We start from the raw sequence: 22,189 nt of genomic DNA, 5'->3' as shown, positions 1-22,189 counted from the left end.
GCCAGAAAAGTGGCCTTCCTGGGGGTCCTCCTGCTGCTGGCCACGATTGAGCTGAGAGTCAGGAAGCTTTTTCAGCCTGCGGCTCATCCTGCCGTAAAGAGTGAGAGTTAGAAATGGAAGCAGATCCTACTCAATAAGGATCTGGATGGGTGGGAGCCAGAAAAGTGGCCTTCCTGGGGGTCCTCCTGCTGCTGGCCACGACTGAGCTGAGAGTTGGAGTCAGGTAGCTTCTTTAGCCTGCGGCTCATCCTGCCGTAAAGAGTGACAGTTAGAAATGGAAGCAGATCCTACTCAATAAGGATCTGGATGGGTGGGAGCCAGAAAAGTGGCCTTCCTGGGGGTCCTCCTGCTGGCCACGACTGAGCTGAGAGTTGGAGTCAGGTAGCTTCTTTAGCCTGTGGCTCATCCTGCTGTAAAGAGTGACAGTTAGAAATGGAAGCAGATCCTACTCAATAAGGATCTGGATGGGTGGGAGCCAGAAAAGTGGCCTTCCTGGGGGTCCTCCTGCTGCTGGCCACGATTGAGCTGAGAGTCAGGAAGCTTTTTCAGCCTGCGGCTCATCCTGCCGTAAAGAGTGAGAGTTAGAAATGGAAGCAGATCCTACTCAATAAGGATCTGGATGGATGGGAGCCAGAAAAGTGACCTTCCTGGGGGTCCTCCTGCTGCTGGCCACGACTGAGCTGAGAGTTGGAGTCAGGTAGCTTCTTTAGCCTGCGGCTCATCCTGCCGTAAAGAGTGACAGTTAGAAATGGAAGCAGATCCTACTCAATAAGGATCTGGACGGGTGGGAGCCAGAAAAGTGGCCTTCCTGGGGGTCCTCCTGCTGCTGGCCACGACTGAGCTGAGAGTCAGGAAGCTTTTTCAGCCTGCGACTCATCCTGCCGTAAAGAGTGAGAATTACAAATGGAAGCAGATCCTACTCAATAAGGATCTGGATGGGTGGGAGCCAGAAAAGTGGCCTTCCTGGGGGTCCTCCTGCTGCTGGCCACGACTGAGCTGAGTGTTGGACTCACGAAGCTTTTTCAGCCTGCGGCTCATCCTGCCGTAAAGAGTGACAGTTAGAAATGGAAGCAGATCCTACTCAATAAGGATCTGGATGGATGGGAGCCAGAAAAGTGACCTTCCTGGGGGTCCTCCTGCTGCTGGCCACGACTGAGCTGAGAGTTGGAGTCAGGTAGCTTCTTTAGCCTGCGGCTCATCCTGCCGTAAAGAGTGACAGTTAGAAATGGAAGCAGATCCTACTCAATAAGGATCTGGATGGGTGGGAGCCAGAAAAGTGGCCTTCCTGGGGGTCCTCCTGCTGCTGGCCACGACTGAGCTGAGTGTTGGACTCACGAAGCTTTTTCACCCTGCGGCTCATCCTGCCGTAAAGAGTGCGAGTTAGAAATGGAAGCAGATCCTACTCAATAAGGATCTGGATGGGTGGGAGCCAGAAAAGTGGCCTTCCTGGGGGTCCTCCTGCTGCTGGCCACGACTGAGCTGAGAGTTGGAGTCAGGTAGCTTCTTTAGCCTGCGGCTCATCCTGCTGTAAAGAGTGACAGTTAGAAATGGAAGCAGATCCTACTCAATAAGGATCTGGATGGGTGGGAGCCAGAAAAGTGGCCTTCCTGGGGGTCCTCCTGCTGCTGGCGACGACTGAGCTGAGAGTCAGGAAGCTTTTTCAGCCTGCGGCTCATCCTGCCGTAAAGAGTGAGAGTTAGAAATGGAAGCAGATCCTACTCAATAGGGATCTGGATGGGTGGGAGCCAGAAAAGTGGCCTTCCTGCGGATCCTCCTGCTGCTGGCGACGACTGAGCTGAGAGTTGGAGTCAGGTAGCTTCTTTAGCCTGCGGCTCATCCTGCTGTAAAGTGACAGTTAGAAATGGAAGCAGATCCTACTCAATAAGGATCTGGATGGGTGGGAGCCAGAAAAGTGGTCTTCCTGGGGGTCCTCCTGCTGGCCACGACTGAGCTGACTGTTGGACTCACGAAGCTTTTTCAGCCTGCGGCTCATCCTGCCGTAAAGAGTGAGAGTTAGAAATGGAAGCAGATCCTACTCAATAAGGATCTGGATGGGTGGGAGCCAGAAAAGTGGCCTTCCTGGGGGTCCTCCTGCTGCTGGCCACGACTGAGCTGAGAGTCAGGAAGCTTTTTCAGCCTGCGGCTCATCCTGCCGTAAAGAGTGAGAGTTAGAAATGGAAGCAGATCCTACTCAATAAGGATCTGGATGGGTGGGAGCCAGAAAAGTGGCCTTCCTGGGGGTCCTCCTGCTGCTGGCCACGACTGAGCTGAGAGTTGGAGTCAGGTAGCTTCTTTAGCCTGCGGCTCATCCTGCTGTAAAGTGAGAGTTAGAAATGGAAGCAGATCCTACTCAATAAGGATCTGGATGGGTGGGAGCCAGAAAAGTGGCCTTCCTGGGGGCCCTCCTGCTGCTGGCCACGACTGAGCTGAGAGTCAGGAAGCTTTTTCAGCCTGCGGCTCATCCTGCCGTAAAGAGTGAGAGTTAGAAATGGAAGCAGATCCTACTCAATAAGGATCTGGATGGGTGGGAGCCAGAAAAGTGGCCTTCCTGGGGGTCCTCCTGCTGCTGGCCACAACTGAGCTGAGAGTTGGAGTCAGGTAGCTTCTTTAGCCTGCGGCTCATCCTGCTGTAAAGTGACAGTTAGAAATGGAAGCAGATCCTACTCAATAAGGATCTGGATGGGTGGGAGCCAGAAAAGTGGCCTTCCTGGGGGTCCTCCTGCTGCTGGCCACGACTGAGCTGAGAGTTGGAGTCAGGTAGCTTCTTTAGCCTGCGGCTCATCCTGCTGTAAAGAGTGAGAGTTAGAAATGGAAGCAGATCCTACTCAATAAGGATCTGGATGGGTGGGAGCCAGAAAAGTGGCCTTCCTGGGGGTCCTCCTGCTGCTGGCCACGATTGAGCTGAGAGTCAGGAAGCTTTTTCAGCCTGCGGCTCATCCTGCCGTAAAGAGTGAGAGTTAGAAATGGAAGCAGATCCTACTCAATAAGGATCTGGATGGGTGGGAGCCAGAAAAGTGGCCTTCCTGGGGGTCCTCCTGCTGCTGGCCACGACTGAGCTGAGAGTTGGAGTCAGGTAGCTTCTTTAGCCTGCGGCTCATCCTGCCGTAAAGAGTGACAGTTAGAAATGGAAGCAGATCCTACTCAATAAGGATCTGGATGGGTGGGAGCCAGAAAAGTGGCCTTCCTGGGGGTCCTCCTGCTGCTGGCCACGACTGAGCTGAGTGTTGGACTCACGAAGCTTTTTCACCCTGCGGCTCATCCTGCCGTAAAGAGTGCGAGTTAGAAATGGAAGCAGATCCTACTCAATAAGGATCTGGATGGGTGGGAGCCAGAAAAGTGGCCTTCCTGGGGGTCCTCCTGCTGCTGGCCACGACTGAGCTGAGAGTTGGAGTCAGGTAGCTTCTTTAGCCTGCGGCTCATCCTGCTGTAAAGAGTGACAGTTAGAAATGGAAGCAGATCCTACTCAATAAGGATCTGGATGGGTGGGAGCCAGAAAAGTGGCCTTCCTGGGGGTCCTCCTGCTGCTGGCCACGACTGAGCTGAGAGTCAGGAAGCTTTTTCAGCCTGCGGCTCATACTGCCGTAAAGAGTGAGAGTTAGAAATGGAAGCAGATCCTACTCAATAGGGATCTGGATGGGTGGGAGCCAGAAAAGTGGCCTTCCTGCGGATCCTCCTGCTGCTGGCCACGACTGAGCTGAGAGTTGGAGTCAGGTAGCTTCTTTAGCCTGCGGCTCATCCTGCTGTAAAGTGACAGTTAGAAATGGAAGCAGATCCTACTCAATAAGGATCTGGATGGGTGGGAGCCAGAAAAGTGGTCTTCCTGGGGGTCCTCCTGCTGGCCACGACTGAGCTGAGTGTTGGACTCACGAAGCTTTTTCAGCCTGCGGCTCATCCTGCCGTAAAGAGTGAGAGTTAGAAATGGAAGCAGATCCTACTCAATAAGGATCTGGATGGGTGGGAGCCAGAAAAGTGGCCTTCCTGGGGGTCCTCCTGCTGCTGGCCACGACTGAGCTGAGAGTCAGGAAGCTTTTTCAGCCTGCGGCTCATCCTGCCGTAAAGAGTGAGAGTTAGAAATGGAAGCAGATCCTACTCAATAAGGATCTGGATGGGTGGGAGCCAGAAAAGTGGCCTTCCTGGGGGTCCTCCTGCTGCTGGCCACGACTGAGCTGAGAGTTGGAGTCAGGTAGCTTCTTTAGCCTGCGGCTCATCCTGCTGTAAAGAGTGACAGTTAGAAATGGAAGCAGATCCTACTCAATAAGGATCTGGATGGGTGGGAGCCAGAAAAGTGGCCTTCCTGGGGGTCCTCCTGCTGCTGGCCACGACTGAGCTGAGAGTTGGAGTCAGGTAGCTTCTTTAGCCTGCGGCTCATCCTGCTGTAAAGAGTGAGAGTTAGAAATGGAAGCAGATCCTACTCAATAAGGATCTGGATGGGTGGGAGCCAGAAAAGTGGCCTTCCTGGGGGTCCTCCTGCTGCTGGCCACGATTGAGCTGAGTCAGGAAGCTTTTTCAGCCTGCGGCTCATCCTGCCGTAAAGAGTGAGAATTACAAATGGAAGCAGATCCTACTCAATAAGGATCTGGATGGGTGGGAGCCAGAAAAGTGGCCTTCCTGGGGGTCCTCCTGCTGCTGGCCACGATTGAGCTGAGAGTCAGGAAGCTTTTTCAGCCTGCGGCTCATCCTGCCGTAAAGAGTGAGAGTTAGAAATGGAAGCAGATCCTACTCAATAGGGATCTGGATGGGTGGGAGCCAGAAAAGTGGCCTTCCTGCGGATCCTCCTGCTGCTGGCCACGACTGAGCTGAGAGTTGGAGTCAGGTAGCTTCTTTAGCCTGCGGCTCATCCTGCTGTAAAGTGACAGTTAGAAATGGAAGCAGATCCTACTCAATAAGGATCTGGATGGGTGGGAGCCAGAAAAGTGGTCTTCCTGGGGGTCCTCCTGCTGGCCACGACTGAGCTGAGTGTTGGACTCACGAAGCTTTTTCAGCCTGCGGCTCATCCTGCCGTAAAGAGTGAGAGTTAGAAATGGAAGCAGATCCTACTCAATAAGGATCTGGATGGGTGGGAGCCAGAAAAGTGGCCTTCCTGGGGGTCCTCCTGCTGCTGGCCACGACTGAGCTGAGAGTCAGGAAGCTTTTTCAGCCTGCGGCTCATCCTGCCGTAAAGAGTGAGAGTTAGAAATGGAAGCAGATCCTACTCAATAAGGATCTGGATGGGTGGGAGCCAGAAAAGTGGCCTTCCTGGGGGTCCTCCTGCTGCTGGCCACGACTGAGCTGAGAGTTGGAGTCAGGTAGCTTCTTTAGCCTGCGGCTCATCCTGCTGTAAAGAGTGACAGTTAGAAATGGAAGCAGATCCTACTCAATAAGGATCTGGATGGGTGGGAGCCAGAAAAGTGGCCTTCCTGGGGGTCCTCCTGCTGCTGGCCACGACTGAGCTGAGAGTTGGAGTCAGGTAGCTTCTTTAGCCTGCGGCTCATCCTGCTGTAAAGAGTGAGAGTTAGAAATGGAAGCAGATCCTACTCAATAAGGATCTGGATGGGTGGGAGCCAGAAAAGTGGCCTTCCTGGGGGTCCTCCTGCTGCTGGCCACGATTGAGCTGAGTCAGGAAGCTTTTTCAGCCTGCGGCTCATCCTGCCGTAAAGAGTGAGAATTACAAATGGAAGCAGATCCTACTCAATAAGGATCTGGATGGGTGGGAGCCAGAAAAGTGGCCTTCCTGGGGGTCCTCCTGCTGCTGGCCACGACTGAGCTGAGAGTTGGAGTCAGGTAGCTTCTTTAGCCTGCGGCTCATCCTGCTGTAAAGAGTGACAGTTAGAAATGGAAGCAGATCCTACTCAATAAGGATCTGGATGGGTGGGAGCCAGAAAAGTGGCCTTCCTGGGGGTCCTCCTGCTGCTGGCCACGACTGAGCTGAGTGTTGGACTCACGAAGCTTTTTCACCCTGCGGCTCATCCTGCCGTAAAGAGTGAGAGTTAGAAATGGAAGCAGATCCTACTCAATAAGGATCTGGATGGGTGGGAGCCAGAAAAGTGGCCTTCCTGGGGGTCCTCCTGCTGGCCACGACTGAGCTGAGAGTTGGAGTCAGGTAGCTTCTTTAGCCTGTGGCTCATCCTGCTGTAAAGAGTGACAGTTAGAAATGGAAGCAGATCCTACTCAATAAGGATCTGGATGGGTGGGAGCCAGAAAAGTGGCCTTCCTGGGGGTCCTCCTGCTGCTGGCCACGACTGAGCTGAGTGTTGGACTCACGAAGCTTTTTCAGCCTGCGGCTCATCCTGCCGTAAAGAGTGACAGTTAGAAATGGAAGCAGATCCTACTCAATATGGATCTGGATGGATGGGAGCCAGAAAAGTGACCTTCCTGGGGGTCCTCCTGCTGCTGGCCACGACTGAGCTGAGAGTTGGAGTCAGGTAGCTTCTTTAGCCTGCGGCTCATCCTGCTGTAAAGTGACAGTTAGAAATGGAAGCAGATCCTACTCAATAAGGATCTGGATGGGTGGGAGCCAGAAAAGTGGTCTTCCTGGGGGTCCTCCTGCTGGCCACGACTGAGCTGAGTGTTGGACTCACGAAGCTTTTTCAGCCTGCGGCTCATCCTGCCGTAAAGAGTGAGAGTTAGAAATGGAAGCAGATCCTACTCAATAAGGATCTGGATGGGTGGGAGCCAGAAAAGTGGTCTTCCTGGGGGTCCTCCTGCTGCTGGCCACGACTGAGCTGAGAGTCGGGAAGCTTTTTCAGCCTGCGGCTCATCCTGCCGTAAAGAGTGAGAGTTAGAAATGGAAGCAGATCCTACTCAATAAGGATCTGGATGGGTGGGAGCCAGAAAAGTGGCCTTCCTGGGGGTCCTCCTGCTGCTGGCCACGACTGAGCTGAGAGTTGGAGTCAGGTAGCTTCTTTAGCCTGCGGCTCATCCTGCTGTAAAGTGAGAGTTAGAAATGGAAGCAGATCCTACTCAATAAGGATCTGGATGGGTGGGAGCCAGAAAAGTGGCCTTCCTGGGGGCCCTCCTGCTGCTGGCCACGACTGAGCTGAGAGTCAGGAAGCTTTTTCAGCCTGCGGCTCATCCTGCCGTAAAGAGTGAGAGTTAGAAATGGAAGCAGATCCTACTCAATAAGGATCTGGATGGGTGGGAGCCAGAAAAGTGGCCTTCCTGGGGGTCCTCCTGCTGCTGGCCACAACTGAGCTGAGAGTTGGAGTCAGGTAGCTTCTTTAGCCTGCGGCTCATCCTGCTGTAAAGTGACAGTTAGAAATGGAAGCAGATTCTACTCAATAAGGATCTGGATGGGTGGGAGCCAGAAAAGTGGCCTTCCTGGGGGTCCTCCTGCTGCTGGCCACGACTGAGCTGAGAGTTGGAGTCAGGTAGCTTCTTTAGCCTGCGGCTCATCCTGCTGTAAAGAGTGAGAGTTAGAAATGGAAGCAGATCCTACTCAATAAGGATCTGGATGGGTGGGAGCCAGAAAAGTGGCCTTCCTGGGGGTCCTCCTGCTGCTGGCCACGATTGAGCTGAGAGTCAGGAAGCTTTTTCAGCCTGCGGCTCATCCTGCCGTAAAGAGTGAGAGTTAGAAATGGAAGCAGATCCTACTCAATAAGGATCTGGATGGGTGGGAGCCAGAAAAGTGGCCTTCCTGGGGGTCCTCCTGCTGCTGGCCACGACTGAGCTGAGAGTTGGAGTCAGGTAGCTTCTTTAGCCTGCGGCTCATCCTGCTGTAAAGAGTGACAGTTTGAAATGGAAGCAGATCCTACTCAAGGATCTGGATGGGTGGGAGCCAGAAAAGTGGCCTTCCTGGGGGTCCTCTTGCTGCTGGCCACAACTGAGCTGAGAGGAAGCTTTTTCAGCCTGCGGCTCATCCTGCCGTAAAGAGTGACAGTTAGAAATGGAAGCAGATCCTACTCAATAAGGATCTGGATGGGTGGGAGCCAGAAAAGTGGCCTTCCTGGGGGTCCTCCTGCTGTTGGCCACGACTGAGCTGAGTGTTGGACTCACGAAGCTTTTTCAGCCTGCGGCTCATCCTGCCGTAAAGAGTGAGAGTTTGAAATGGAAGCAGATCCTACTCAATAAGGATCTGGATGGGTGGGAGCCAGAAAAGTGGCTTTCCTGGGGGTCCTCCTGCTGCTGGCCACGACTGAGCTGAGAGTTGGAGTCAGGTAGCTTCTTTAGCCTGCGGCTCATCCTGCTGTAAAGAGTGACAGTTAGAAATGGAATCAGATCCTACTCAGTAAGGATCTGGATGGGTGGGAGCCAGAAAAGTGGCCTTCCTGGGGGTCCTCCTGCTGCTGGCCACGACTGAGCTGAGAGTTGGAGTTAGGTAGCTTCTTTAGCCTGCGGCTCATCCTGCCGTAAAGAGTGAGAGTTAGAAATGGAAGCAGATCCTACTCAATAAGGATCTGGATGGATGGGAGCCAGAAAAGTGACCTTCCTGGGGGTCCTCCTGCTGCTGGCCACGACTGAGCTGAGAGTTGGAGTCAGGTAGCTTCTTTAGCCTGCGGCTCATCCTGCTGTAAAGTGACAGTTAGAAATGGTAGCAGATCCTACTCAATAAGGATCTGGATGGGTGGGAGCCAGAAAAGTGGCCTTCCTGGGGGTCCTCCTGCTGCTGGCCACGACTGAGCTGAGAGTCAGGAAGCTTTTTCAGCCTGCGGCTCATCCTGCCGTAAAGAGTGAGAGTTAGAAATGGAAGCAGATCCTACTCAATAAGGATCTGGATGGGTGGGAGCCAGAAAAGTGGCCTTCCTGGGGGTCCTCCTGCTGCTGGCCACGACTGAGCTGAGTGTTGGACTCACGAAGCTTTTTCAGCCTGCGGCTCATCCTGCCGTAAAGAGTGAGAGTTAGAAATGGAAGCAGATCCTACTCAGTAAGGATCTGGATGGGTGGGAGCCAGAAAAGTGGCCTTCCTGGGGGTCCTCCTGCTGCTGGCCACGACTGAGCTGAGAGTCAGGAAGCTTTTTCAGCCTGCGGCTCATCCTGCCGTAAAGAGTGAGAGTTAGAAATGGAAGCAGATCCTACTCAATAAGGATCTGGAAGGGTGGGAGCCAGAAAAGTGGCCTTCCTGGGGGTCCTCCTGCTGTTGGCCACGACTGAGCTGAGTGTTGGACTCACGAAGCTTTTTCAGCCTGCGGCTCATCCTGCCGTAAAGAGTGAGAGTTTGAAATGGAAGCAGATCCTACTCAATAAGGATCTGGATGGGTGGGAGCCAGAAAAGTGGCTTTCCTGGGGGTCCTCCTGCTGCTGGCCACGACTGAGCTGAGAGTTGGAGTCAGGTAGCTTCTTTAGCCTGCGGCTCATCCTGCTGTAAAGAGTGACAGTTAGAAATGGAAGCAGATCCTACTCAGTAAGGATCTGGATGGGTGGGAGCCAGAAAAGTGGCCTTCCTGGGGGTCCTCCTGCTGCTGGCCACGACTGAGCTGAGAGTTGGAGTTAGGTAGCTTCTTTAGCCTGCGGCTCATCCTGCCGTAAAGAGTGAGAGTTAGAAATGGAAGCAGATCCTACTCAATAAGGATCTGGATGGATGGGAGCCAGAAAAGTGACCTTCCTGGGGGTCCTCCTGCTGCTGGCCACGACTGAGCTGAGAGTTGGAGTCAGGTAGCTTCTTTAGCCTGCGGCTCATCCTGCTGTAAAGTGACAGTTAGAAATGGTAGCAGATCCTACTCAATAAGGATCTGGATGGGTGGGAGCCAGAAAAGTGGCCTTCCTGGGGGTCCTCCTGCTGCTGGCCACGACTGAGCTGAGAGTCAGGAAGCTTTTTCAGCCTGCGGCTCATCCTGCCGTAAAGAGTGAGAGTTAGAAATGGAAGCAGATCCTACTCAATAAGGATCTGGATGGGTGGGAGCCAGAAAAGTGGCCTTCCTGGGGGTCCTCCTGCTGCTGGCCACGACTGAGCTGAGAGTTGGAGTCAGGTAGCTTCTTTAGCCTGCGGCTCATCCTGCTGTAAAGTGACAGTTAGAAATGGTAGCAGATCCTACTCAATAAGGATCTGGATGGGTGGGAGCCAGAAAAGTGGCCTTCCTGGGGGTCCTCCTGCTGCTGGCCACGACTGAGCTGAGAGTCAGGAAGCTTTTTCAGCCTGCGGCTCATCCTGCCGTAAAGAGTGAGAGTTAGAAATGGAAGCAGATCCTACTCAATAAGGATCTGGATGGGTGGGAGCCAGAAAAGTGGCCTTCCTGGGGGTCCTCCTGCTGCTGGCCACGACTGAGCTGAGTGTTGGACTCACGAAGCTTTTTCAGCCTGCGGCTCATCCTGCCGTAAAGAGTGAGAGTTAGAAATGGAAGCAGATCCTACTCAGTAAGGATCTGGATGGGTGGGAGCCAGAAAAGTGGCCTTCCTGGGGGTCCTCCTGCTGCTGGCCACGACTGAGCTGAGAGTCAGGAAGCTTTTTCAGCCTGCGGCTCATCCTGCCGTAAAGAGTGAGAGTTAGAAATGGAAGCAGATCCTACTCAATAAGGATCTGGATGGGTGGGAGCCAGAAAAGTGGCCTTCCTGGGGGTCCTCCTGCTGCTGGCCACGACTGAGCTGAGAGTTGGAGTCAGGTAGCTTGTTTAGCCTGCGGGTCATCCTGCTGTAAAGTGACAGTTAGAAATGGAAGCAGATCCTACTCAATAAGGATCTGGATGGGTGGGAGCCAGAAAAGTGGCCTTCCTGGGGGTCCTCCTGCTGCTGGCCACGACTGAGCTGAGAGTCAGGAAGCTTTTTCAGCCTGCGGCTCATCCTGCCGTAAAGAGTGAGAGTTAGAAATGGAAGCAGATCCTACTCAATAAGGATCTGGATGGGTGGGAGCCAGAAAAGTGGCCTTCCTGGGGGTCCTCCTGCTGCTGGCCACGACTGAGCTGAGTGTTGGACTCACGAAGCTTTTTCAGCCTGCGGCTCATCCTGCCGTAAAGAGTGAGAGTTAGAAATGGAAGCAGATCCTACTCAATAAGGATCTGGATGGGTGGGAGCCAGAAACGTGGCCTTCCTGGGGGTCCTCCTGCTGCTGGCCACGACTGAGCTGAGAGTCAGGAAGCTTTTTCAGCCTGCGGCTCATCCTGCCGTAAAGAGTGAGAGTTAGAAATGGAAGCAGATCCTACTCAATAAGGATCTGGATGGGTGGGAGCCAGAAAAGTGGCCTTCCTGGGGGTCCTCCTGCTGCTGGCCACGACTGAGCTGAGAGTTGGAGTCAGGTAGCTTCTTTAGCCTGCGGCTCATCCTGCTGTAAAGTGACAGTTAGAAATGGAAGCAGATCCTACTCAATAAGGATCTGGATGGGTGGGAGCCAGAAAAGTGGCCTTCCTGGGGGTCCTCCTGCTGCTGGCCACGACTGAGCTGAGAGTTGGAGTCAGGTAGCTTCTTTAGCCTGCGGCTCATCCTGCCGTAAAGAGTGACAGTTAGAAATGGAAGCAGATCCTACTCAATAAGGATCTGGATGGATGGGAGCCAGAAAAGTGACCTTCCTGGGGGTCCTCCTGCTGCTGGCCACGACTGAGCTGAGAGTTGGAGTCAGGTAGCTTCTTTAGCCTGCGGCTCATCCTGCTGTAAAGTGACAGTTAGAAATGGTAGCAGATCCTACTCAATAAGGATCTGGATGGGTGGGAGCCAGAAAAGTGGCCTTCCTGGGGGTCCTCCTGCTGCTGGCCACGACTGAGCTGAGAGTCAGGAAGCTTTTTCAGCCTGCGGCTCATCGTGCCGTAAAGAGTGAGAGTTAGAAATGGAAGCAGATCCTACTCAATAAGGATCTGGATGGGTGGGAGCCAGAAAAGTGGCCTTCCTGGGGGTCCTCCTGCTGCTGGCCACGACTGAGCTGAGTGTTGGACTCACGAAGCTTTTTCAGCCTGCGGCTCATCCTGCCGTAAAGAGTGAGAGTTAGAAATGGAAGCAGATCCTACTCAATAAGGATCTGGATGGGTGGGAGCCAGAAAAGTGGCCTTCCTGGGGGTCCTCCTGCTGCTGGCCACGACTGAGCTGAGAGTTGGAGTCAGGTAGCTTCTTTAGCCTGCGGCTCATCCTGCTGTAAAGTGACAGTTAGAAATGGTAGCAGATCCTACTCAATAAGGATCTGGATGGGTGGGAGCCAGAAAAGTGGCCTTCCTGGGGGTCCTCCTGCTGCTGGCCACGACTGAGCTGAGAGTCAGGAAGCTTTTTCAGCCTGCGGCTCATCCTGCCGTAAAGAGTGAGAGTTAGAAATGGAAGCAGATCCTACTCAATAAGGATCTGGATGGGTGGGAGCCAGAAAAGTGGCCTTCCTGGGGGTCCTCCTGCTGCTGGCCACGACTGAGCTGAGTGTTGGACTCACGAAGCTTTTTCAGCCTGCGGCTCATCCTGCCGTAAAGAGTGAGAGTTAGAAATGGAAGCAGATCCTACTCAGTAAGGATCTGGATGGGTGGGAGCCAGAAAAGTGGCCTTCCTGGGGGTCCTCCTGCTGCTGGCCACGACTGAGCTGAGAGTCAGGAAGCTTTTTCAGCCTGCGGCTCATCCTGCCGTAAAGAGTGAGAGTTAGAAATGGAAGCAGATCCTACTCAATAAGGATCTGGAAGGGTGGGAGCCAGAAAAGTGGCCTTCCTGGGGGTCCTCCTGCTGTTGGCCACGACTGAGCTGAGTGTTGGACTCACGAAGCTTTTTCAGCCTGCGGCTCATCCTGCCGTAAAGAGTGAGAGTTTGAAATGGAAGCAGATCCTACTCAATAAGGATCTGGATGGGTGGGAGCCAGAAAAGTGGCTTTCCTGGGGGTCCTCCTGCTGCTGGCCACGACTGAGCTGAGAGTTGGAGTCAGGTAGCTTCTTTAGCCTGCGGCTCATCCTGCTGTAAAGAGTGACAGTTAGAAATGGAATCAGATCCTACTCAGTAAGGATCTGGATGGGTGGGAGCCAGAAAAGTGGCCTTCCTGGGGGTCCTCCTGCTGCTGGCCACGACTGAGCTGAGAGTTGGAGTTAGGTAGCTTCTTTAGCCTGCGGCTCATCCTGCCGTAAAGAGTGAGAGTTAGAAATGGAAGCAGATCCTACTCAATAAGGATCTGGATGGATGGGAGCCAGAAAAGTGACCTTCCTGGGGGTCCTCCTGCTGCTGGCCACGACTGAGCTGAGAGTTGGAGTCAGGTAGCTTCTTTAGCCTGCGGCTCATCCTGCTGTAAAGTGACAGTTAGAAATGGTAGCAGATCCTACTCAATAAGGATCTGGATGGGTGGGAGCCAGAAAAGTGGCCTTCCTGGGGGTCCTCCTGCTGCTGGCCACGACTGAGCTGAGAGTCAGGAAGCTTTTTCAGCCTGCGGCTCATCCTGCCGTAAAGAGTGAGAGTTAGAAATGGAAGCAGATCCTACTCAATAAGGATCTGGATGGGTGGGAGCCAGAAAAGTGGCCTTCCTGGGGGTCCTCCTGCTGCTGGCCACGACTGAGCTGAGAGTTGGAGTCAGGTAGCTTCTTTAGCCTGCGGCTCATCCTGCTGTAAAGTGACAGTTAGAAATGGTAGCAGATCCTACTCAATAAGGATCTGGATGGGTGGGAGCCAGAAAAGTGGCCTTCCTGGGGGTCCTCCTGCTGCTGGCCACGACTGAGCTGAGAGTCAGGAAGCTTTTTCAGCCTGCGGCTCATCCTGCCGTAAAGAGTGAGAGTTAGAAATGGAAGCAGATCCTACTCAATAAGGATCTGGATGGGTGGGAGCCAGAAAAGTGGCCTTCCTGGGGGTCCTCCTGCTGCTGGCCACGACTGAGCTGAGTGTTGGACTCACGAAGCTTTTTCAGCCTGCGGCTCATCCTGCCGTAAAGAGTGAGAGTTAGAAATGGAAGCAGATCCTACTCAGTAAGGATCTGGATGGGTGGGAGCCAGAAAAGTGGCCTTCCTGGGGGTCCTCCTGCTGCTGGCCACGACTGAGCTGAGAGTCAGGAAGCTTTTTCAGCCTGCGGCTCATCCTGCCGTAAAGAGTGAGAGTTAGAAATGGAAGCAGATCCTACTCAATAAGGATCTGGATGGGTGGGAGCCAGAAAAGTGGCCTTCCTGGGGGTCCTCCTGCTGCTGGCCACGACTGAGCTGAGAGTTGGAGTCAGGTAGCTTGTTTAGCCTGCGGGTCATCCTGCTGTAAAGTGACAGTTAGAAATGGAAGCAGATCCTACTCAATAAGGATCTGGATGGGTGGGAGCCAGAAAAGTGGCCTTCCTGGGGGTCCTCCTGCTGCTGGCCACGACTGAGCTGAGAGTCAGGAAGCTTTTTCAGCCTGCGGCTCATCCTGCCGTAAAGAGTGAGAGTTAGAAATGGAAGCAGATCCTACTCAATAAGGATCTGGATGGGTGGGAGCCAGAAAAGTGGCCTTCCTGGGGGTCCTCCTGCTGCTGGCCACGACTGAGCTGAGTGTTGGACTCACGAAGCTTTTTCAGCCTGCGGCTCATCCTGCCGTAAAGAGTGAGAGTTAGAAATGGAAGCAGATCCTACTCAATAAGGATCTGGATGGGTGGGAGCCAGAAACGTGGCCTTCCTGGGGGTCCTCCTGCTGCTGGCCACGACTGAGCTGAGAGTCAGGAAGCTTTTTCAGCCTGCGGCTCATCCTGCCGTAAAGAGTGAGAGTTAGAAATGGAAGCAGATCCTACTCAATAAGGATCTGGATGGGTGGGAGCCAGAAAAGTGGCCTTCCTGGGGGTCCTCCTGCTGCTGGCCACGACTGAGCTGAGAGTTGGAGTCAGGTAGCTTCTTTAGCCTGCGGCTCATCCTGCTGTAAAGTGACAGTTAGAAATGGAAGCAGATCCTACTCAATAAGGATCTGGATGGGTGGGAGCCAGAAAAGTGGCCTTCCTGGGGGTCCTCCTGCTGCTGGCCACGACTGAGCTGAGAGTTGGAGTCAGGTAGCTTCTTTAGCCTGCGGCTCATCCTGCCGTAAAGAGTGACAGTTAGAAATGGAAGCAGATCCTACTCAATAAGGATCTGGATGGATGGGAGCCAGAAAAGTGACCTTCCTGGGGGTCCTCCTGCTGCTGGCCACGACTGAGCTGAGAGTTGGAGTCAGGTAGCTTCTTTAGCCTGCGGCTCATCCTGCTGTAAAGTGACAGTTAGAAATGGTAGCAGATCCTACTCAATAAGGATCTGGATGGGTGGGAGCCAGAAAAGTGGCCTTCCTGGGGGTCCTCCTGCTGCTGGCCACGACTGAGCTGAGAGTCAGGAAGCTTTTTCAGCCTGCGGCTCATCGTGCCGTAAAGAGTGAGAGTTAGAAATGGAAGCAGATCCTACTCAATAAGGATCTGGATGGGTGGGAGCCAGAAAAGTGGCCTTCCTGGGGGTCCTCCTGCTGCTGGCCACGACTGAGCTGAGTGTTGGACTCACGAAGCTTTTTCAGCCTGCGGCTCATCCTGCCGTAAAGAGTGAGAGTTAGAAATGGAAGCAGATCCTACTCAATAAGGATCTGGATGGGTGGGAGCCAGAAAAGTGGCCTTCCTGGGGGTCCTCCTGCTGCTGGCCACGACTGAGCTGAGAGTTGGAGTCAGGTAGCTTGTTTAGCCTGCGGGTCATCCTGCTGTAAAGTGACAGTTAGAAATGGAAGCAGATCCTACTCAATAAGGATCTGGATGGGTGGGAGCCAGAAAAGTGGCCTTCCTGGGGGTCCTCCTGCTGCTGGCCACGACTGAGCTGAGAGTCAGGAAGCTTTTTCAGCCTGCGGCTCATCCTGCCGTAAAGAGTGAGAGTTAGAAATGGAAGCAGATCCTACTCAATAAGGATCTGGATGGGTGGGAGCCAGAAAAGTGGCCTTCCTGGGGGTCCTCCTGCTGCTGGCCACGACTGAGCTGAGTGTTGGACTCACGAAGCTTTTTCAGCCTGCGGCTCATCCTGCCGTAAAGAGTGAGAGTTAGAAATGGAAGCAGATCCTACTCAATAAGGATCTGGATGGGTGGGAGCCAGAAACGTGGCCTTCCTGGGGGTCCTCCTGCTGCTGGCCACGACTGAGCTGAGAGTCAGGAAGCTTTTTCAGCCTGCGGCTCATCCTGCCGTAAAGAGTGAGAGTTAGAAATGGAAGCAGATCCTACTCAATAAGGATCTGGATGGGTGGGAGCCAGAAAAGTGGCCTTCCTGGGGGTCCTCCTGCTGCTGGCCACGACTGAGCTGAGTGTTGGACTCACGAAGCTTTTTCAGCCTGCGGCTCATCCTGCCGTAAAGAGTGAGAGTTAGAAATGGAAGCAGATCCTACTCAATAAGGATCTGGATGGGTGGGAGCCAGAAAAGTGGCCTTCCTGGGGGTCCTCCTGCTGCTGGCCACGACTGAGCTGAGAGTTGGAGTCAGGTAGCTTCTTTAGCCTGCGGCTCATCCTGCTGTAAAGAGTGACAGTTAGAAATGGAAGCAAATCCTATTCAATAAGGATCTGGATGGGTGGGAGCCAGAAAAGTGGCCTTCCTGGGGGTCCTCCTGCTGCTGGCCACGACTGAGCTGAGTTTTGGACTCATGAAGCTTTTTCAGCCTACAGCTCATCCTGCCGTAAAGAGTGAGAGTTAGAAATGGAAGCAGATCCTACCAATAAAGGGGAAGAATTTGTAACTGGGTTGAAATGAGGGATCCTTGGTGCTCCTATCTCTCTCCTCTATTTGTGGCTGCTTCATCCTTGGAGTTTTTTCCGCCGGCGTCGGTCCGGGAACCTCCCTGTTCGCCCCGTCCGGGTCCGGTGGGTGTTCGGCCGCGGGGGACCGCGGCCCCGCCGGTCTACCCGGTCCCATCAAAGGCTGGGGCCCACGCCGGCCAACGGCGGATCCTCCGGATATCGACAGCTCCGAAGTCGATATGGCGTCCAGTCACGGACGACGCCTTCCGCTCGCTCACTCGCCTCCCGTTTTATCGGCTAGATCTACCTTCCCCTTCTCCTGTGCTTCGGAACCTCGGGAAACATTCAGCCTGCTCCGTTTCTAAAGATATCGCCGTTCTCTCCAAGCTCTTTCTTTGTTCCGTGCCGGGCTCGCTCTCCCGTCCGTCGCCTCTGCCTTTTTGCTCGGTTTCTTCCCATTTTTCTTCTATCTCCCCGTCTACCTCAGTTATTGATTCCCGAATCGACCGGAACATCGTTCGTTTTCGTTTCCGCTCACTGGGTAAGTGAAAAAATGATCAGAGTAGTGGTATTTCACCGGCGGCCCGGGCAGGCCTCCCACTTATTCTATGCCTCTCATGTCTCTTCACAGGGCCAGACTAGAGTCAAGCTCAACAGGGTCTTCTTTCCCCGCTGATTCCGCCAAGCCCGTTCCCTTGGCTGTGGTTTTGCTAGATAGTAGGTGGGGACAGTGGGAATCTCGTTCATTCATTTACGCGTGTCACTAATTAGATGACGAGACATTTGGCTAAGTCACATGTATTATTAGAGAGACAAGGCGAGGGAAGGTACGGAGACCCCCCCCCCAGTCAGGTCTTCTAAGGCTACTTGGTCGCTAGTCCAGGTGCCGGCCAGAGGGGTCACCACCTAGTGCGGTCCTATGGGTGCTCCTTAGTGATGCTCGGGAGTCTGGCACTGCGTGTTCCCCACATGTACAGGTCATAGCACTTAAGCGAGCTGCTTATGGCCATTAGGCATAAGTCGGAAATCTCTCTGGTTGTCAGGCCTAGTGCTCTTAGACCTTCTCCCGTCGCCTGGTAGCAGAGTCCCCTGTTGGAGACTATGACCGGCAGTTGACAGACCCGGGAAGCTTCTGGTATGGCACCCCACTTGCGGATGTCGTTGACACGGTCGGGGCACCCGTACTTCTCGTCCTTGATGTCCCAGCTGGTTTTCATCCTTCCACCGGCCACCACAGAGACATCTAGGACATACGTTTGGGTATCAGTCTCTGCAATCAGGTCTGGTTTGATAAAGGATGACCCCGATAGGATCACCGGTTTCAGAGTGGTTTGGACGGCTTTCTTCCATAACAACTGGGCCAGGCGATGAAGTACTCAGTTATGCCGAGCACATCTTGCGCTGTGCTGCTAGCATTAGCTGCTCGGGGGGGGGGGGGGGCGCTGGCCGCTAGCATTAGATTGTAATATGCCGCTAGCGAAGGCTGGTTCCAGGTCAGTAAGTCCTCCGCGGTTATGCGATCCAGCCCTGAGGCGCTGGCCTTCATACTTTTGAGTGTGCTCGTGAGATGGCCACTAGCGTGGACCACAAGATATTGGTTGAGTCCACCGGTGCCTTATTATCTCTAGCACTTCCAGCTTCAAACACTTTTGACCAGTATTGGTCCATCCCTTTGGGGAGGGGTGCCTGGCCCCAATACGCATTTCTCCAGCGACCCGATAGCACAGTAAGTGTGGCGTCCCGCCGCCGGAGCTTGTATTGCCTTTGAACTGTACCATAATTCGCCCTCTGAATTGCCCTTTTGCTCCAGCGGTGGGTGTCGGTCTGGTCTTTAACCAATGAGGGTCTCCACGTGTGTGGGAACTATTGCCGGGCATGATCGTTCATCAATGCCCTGCACACTTCGCCACTAATCTCACCGTCTAGCAGTTGGACCGCTATCCGACCTAGTGTGTTGGCCTCCATTTTGGGCTCAGAGAGCTTGCCTGCCACAGCTGTCAGGAGGGCCCACCTCCAGGAGACAGCTGGGTCGTCGGTGGTCTAGTTGAGAACTCTCGGGTCTGTAATGGGAGCGGGAGACGTAGCCGGCTCTACGTCCCCCCGTGTCGCACTTGGCACTGGGAGTGAATCTCTCTGGGCTGACGACTGGCGGGGTCCACTTGAGCCCTTGCAACCGTTTCTTAATTGCCTCTACTGAGCGCCCTGGGAATTGAGGCTGTATAGGGCCGTCTTCGCCATTCCTCCTGACCATTTAGCGGTTGCTAATCTGAGGAGCGATGCATCCTCCTCCTGGGACCAAGCCAGCCTTTTGGTAGGCAGTGAAGCGAGGCGCTTTGCATTCTCCTCCACCATGTGTCGGTGGTATCTATGCATCACAAGTCCCTGCTTCGACTGGAATTCATTCCCGCAAGGACACACATGCCCGGGATCCTTTGCATCACTTTCCCGGCACGCTACTCTGGACTGACGCCCTGGACTGTTGCAATCCGGAGGGCCCGGGGGCCTTGGATCATCAATACATGTAGACATTAGCAGCAGTTTAGCCTCCGTCGTTTCTGCAATGGAGGGTGGGTTAGATAGGCGCTGGCCGAGGCAGGACGACGGGCCGCCGCCAGCCCCGCGATGGGGGAGGGACGGCCGCCACACACCGCAGCTGGGGCGATCCACGGGAAGGGCCCGGCTCGCCTCCGGAATCGCCGCCGCACCCCCCGGCCCTTCCCGGCCCCCCGCCCAACCAGATTAATAATAAAAATTATTATTTTTTCCTCCCAGTTTTCTTTCTTTATCGCTTCCATCCCCACCCAAAGCGGGAAATGCAAAGCAACAAAGGACACCGGGTCACCTCAAGAGAACCCAAATCCTCTCCCTTCATTTGAGACCTTTTATTTTTCTTCCTACTTTTGAACAAGTCCTTGGTCCACTCACCTCTTGCAGCCTCCAGGTTGTCCACTGAGTGCAGCCACCTGTGGATTTCTGCCCCCTCCCTGGAATCCATCTAAGAATTAAATAACAACAACAATAATAATCATAGAATATCTCTAAAATGGATAAATGAAGAAAATCTGACAGCCAAATCAGTTCAAACACTTACCAGCCATCACATCGTTGAGCAAGGAAGGACCTCCGACCTCTTCCTTCTTTCATCCATGATCGATGGATGTCGGGATCGATGGATTCTGGAATAAATGGTTCAAACCCGGATGGGGGCCACCTCCACCTCTTCTGGCTGCTTTGCGACACCTGGGAACACCTTTTGGGGGGCATTGAAAAAGAAAAGAATAAAATATAACAGACTGGTAGGTTATTTTCTTAACCACAATAATAAGGCTCTCTCTTAATGGGGGCTCCATCACTGGAAAAAATACCCACGACAAGAAAAGTCCTGCTCCCCTACGGAGCCAACTTTCTCTCTGTGTGTCTATCTATCTACACAACTACCTATGTAACTGACTTTGTAACTAACTGTCTAACCAAAATCTTTGGAGGGCCCTACCTTTTCTGCAGTTAGTTGGAGATTTTTCTGCAAAAGCTCCTTCTTCAATTGGAGCAGGTCTTTTCCCAGCAACAGCCTTGAAATTTCTGTGTTGTCCCTGTCAATTATGCAGAACAGAGAGAAATTAGATTCCATAGATTGTTTTTCTTGAAAAAAAAGTAAGTTCATGTATTTGTGGGTGTGGGTGTAAAAATCCAATTTTGCTATTTCTCCCATAACCAGCAGGTTCTCCTTGCAGGAAACAGTCTTCAACCATTTATTGGGTATATTAGAAATGCTCGGTGAAACTGACAGATCAGGAAACTTTCCTGGACTTGAGGTGCAGCTGAACATTTATACGGCCACATTATTCTACTTTGTTATTGTTATTTTTCTCCTAAAAGGTTTCTGAGAGTTTTTCAACTGAATTGTGGAGCTTATATGTTATATTAAAGGTAGAAAAAATTCTGAACTGATTTATCTCATTTTTATTTTTTATTTTTATTTTATTTTTTGCATCTCAGAAACCTGGCATTTTAATGGGGTGTGTATCCACCATGCGGGTAATCCTCAACGTGCGTCCACAATTGAGCCCAAATTTTCTGTTGCTAAGTGAGACAGTTGTTAAATGAACTTTGCCCTATGATTTGACCTTTTTGCCTCAGTTGTTAAGTGAATCACTGCGCTTGGGAAGTTAGTCACACCAGATATGAAGTGAATCTGGCTTCCCCCTTGACTTTGCTTGTCAGAAGGTCGTAAAAGGGGATCCCGTGAGCCCGGGACGCTGCGACCGTCATAAATCTGAGTCAGCTGCCAATTCCCTGACTGTTAATCCTGTGATCCTGGGGAAGCTGCAACGGTCATTGGGTCAGAAAGGGCCATAAGTCACTTTTTCATAGTCTCTAAATGAACCGTTGTAAGCTGAGGACTGCCTGTATTTCTACTGCCAAGGCGTCTCTGGGTGGAAGGGCCTTTTTCTTCTGTACTCCACAAAAAAGGCACCACCCCATTCAAAAGGGCTTCCAGCAGGAAAGGAGAGTGACGGACGCAGGACGTGGGAAACGGTCTCCACACCTCCCAACCAGAGGCTTCCTCAGCGGTTAAGGCTGGACCTCCTTCGGGGGGTGGGGTGGGGGAAAGAGACGAAACATGCAAATAATGAAACTGGCGGCCATTATGGAAGACTCTCCTTAAAAGACGGATAGAACTGTTGCCCTTCCCGGCTTCTTTTCCCAAGCCTTATGAGAAGAACCTAATTTTCATCGCTTCCCTTCCGCTGTTAAGAGGAAAATATCAAATTTACCAAAATAGCCTTCAGCACACAAAGCGGGGCCCATCCTCCTACTGCATCCCCTCCCCTTCATTATTCCAACATTGACCTGGTTCGGAGGTTACCCCGTCTGCAGCTGGCACAAACACCCCTTGTTTCCAGTTGTGGGAAAGGAACAATTGTTGCCATGCCTTCCGATGTTTTGACCCTCTCATCTCTGCTGCGGAATTGGAGGCTTTCTGCCCTGGAAGGAATTCTCTACTGCAACAGATTTTTTTTCACACTTGACAACCAGATTGCATTGTAAGAAATGCCAAACTCTCTGAAACTTCTTTGCTGGTGTTAATTTATGCCGCAAATTATTACATGAATTATTAATTATTAAAATACTTTGCAGAAGTCATTCCGGAGAGGATACCTTAAATGTTTCTTAGGTATGTATAGCATGATTACATAGTTACATGATACATGATTACATGACAAGGAAACTATAGCCCAACATACCAAACAAACAAACCACCATTGCAAAAGACAAAGCTTGTAAGCCGCCCTGAGTCTTCAGAGAAGGGCGGGATATAAATGTCATAAAAATAAAAATAAAAAATAAAATAAACAAAAAATAAGCAAGAGAATGGTAAGAGAACACCTATCCAGCCTTGAGGAATATAAATCACCGGGGCCTGACAGATTACGTCCCAGAGTTCTGAAGGAGCTGGCAGGTGTATCTCGGAACCATTGCACCACATCTTTCAAAAGTCCTGGAGCACCGGGGAAGTACCTGAGGATCAGAAAAGGGCTGATATGGTTCCCATCTTCAAGAAAGGGGGAAAAATGGGCACAGGAAACTACAGACCAATCAGTCTAACCTCAATACCTGGGAAGATCCTAGAAAAGATCATCAAAAAACAGATCTGCAAACAACTAGAAGCAAGCAAAGTTATAACTAGTAGCCAGCACGGGTGTGTTAAAAACAGATCCTGCCAAA

This window comes from Vipera ursinii (assembly GCF_947247035.1).
Source record: "Vipera ursinii genome assembly, chromosome: 17".
Lineage (NCBI taxonomy): Eukaryota > Metazoa > Chordata > Lepidosauria > Squamata > Viperidae > Vipera > Vipera ursinii.
The sequence above is the reverse complement of the archived record's forward strand: the minus strand, read 5'-3'. Positions refer to the sequence as shown.